This window comes from Spea bombifrons, chromosome 12 (genome assembly GCF_027358695.1).
Source record: "Spea bombifrons isolate aSpeBom1 chromosome 12, aSpeBom1.2.pri, whole genome shotgun sequence".
Lineage (NCBI taxonomy): Eukaryota > Metazoa > Chordata > Amphibia > Anura > Pelobatidae > Spea > Spea bombifrons.
The window spans coordinates 34,109,675-34,111,213 of NC_071098.1; the positions used below are offsets into that span (position 1 = coordinate 34,109,675).

Genomic DNA, 1,539 nt, shown 5'->3' on the forward strand with positions numbered 1-1,539 from the left:
GGCTCAATGTATCCGTCACATTTCTAGAGACGCGTGTAATCTGGTGTAAACCAGTGGAAGTAGTCACACTCCATGTATTGGAAGAAACTGGTCTGCCAAAGCAGCATTTGACTACCATGCTGAAACAAGAGATCCACGGAATCAACCCCTTCACTGCTGGACGGAACCCCTGCTGTATATTACTGGAGGTGGTGAGTGGGGTTGATGTGGAGATGAGTATCTGACATTCAGTTCTTCATCGACAGTTTCAGTTTAGCAAAGTCTTCAGCCAGCCTCAGCACCTCAGAGAGCCTACATTCTTTCCCGTGGCCTGCGCCGATGTGTCCTTCCCTCCTCCTTTCCCATCCATCAATTCACATACCTGCTGCACCCATTCGCTGGCCTTTAGACCCTTATCTGCCGCTTCCTGCAAATAGACACAACGCACGTTAAAGAAGCCCCAGAAAGCTCGCTGCTTGGCAAGCCCATAAGGCTAATAAATGCCTTATAGTAGAACCCGGAAAAGAGATGAGAATTCAAAGAGATGAGCCTATAACCTGAGGCACCTGACACAAACACCTAATCTTCCCGGCATCATTATCTACAGTAAAGATAATGGCTGCAGTGTTTGGCTACTGAGGGGGGGTTTAAAACAGGAGCATCCAGGTCCCCTGCATCGCTGTGGGGGTTCTGGATCTTAGTCTCATAGTCAGACCTTTATATTATAAGACGACCCCGATTTTAAGACGAGGGGTGTTTTTCAGAGCATTTGCTGTGGAAAAAACCTCGTCTCATAATCGAGCAAATACGGGTAGTTTTTTTTTAAATACAAACTGGGCCGAAAGGGTTAAACCCTGTGTTTTATGCTGTTGTGATGCAGCATCTGAGATGTTTGCCGCTCGCTTATATGTCTTTAACGATACGATTGTGTTTGCCTTGCGATGGGCCGCACGCCGCTGTGGCACACAGAGGGTTAATATTGTAGCGCTCCAGAGTTTATGTCCATGTTCTGGGGTTTGATTCGCTCGCTGGGCCACGGCGTGCCGGTTACCCTCTCATGTGTGTAAAGCTGATCGTTCCAAGTTCTTGGTGCTGATACGTTGTATGTATTGTGTATATAAGTAATAATAATAATAGTAATAACGCCGTCTGCCATTTTTGTTTGCTATGTGTTATTTAAAGCCTCCCGCACGCCCCTAGATGCCCCTCGGTTCTCTGCCATGTTCTGGACGTTCCGTGTTTAATTGCCTGGATAATTCAGACTTCGTGCAACAAATGTGATAAGGATTTGGCTCTTTATATTATAACTTTATATCTGCATATCTGCGTCTTTATATTATACCTTTATATTTGCGTCTTTATATTATAACTTTTGCATCTTTATGTTGCATCATTGAATATGTTGATTGACAATGAACCCCATTAATTTTCCGGTACCCCCTGAGACTGGGGTGAGGATGAACAGACGCCATGTTTGAAACCTTATATAGCACATACTATAGTCCAATCTTATAGCATAAAGTGCAGATATTGCCCCGTTATACATCGTTCATATAATAA

At 44.4% G+C, this 1,539-nt stretch overlaps 1 long non-coding RNA gene across 1 annotated transcript; it reads right to left on the reverse strand.

Moving 5' to 3' along the window:
- Window positions 1-348: 348 nt before the first annotated feature.
- LOC128470045 (uncharacterized) lies at window positions 349-581 on the reverse strand. The gene is made up of 2 exons (XR_008346013.1): window positions 537-581; window positions 349-406 (listed from the first exon to the last, which is right to left on the reverse strand). It is a non-coding gene; the product is annotated as an uncharacterized LOC128470045 (long non-coding RNA).
- Window positions 582-1,539: the final 958 nt, after the last annotated feature.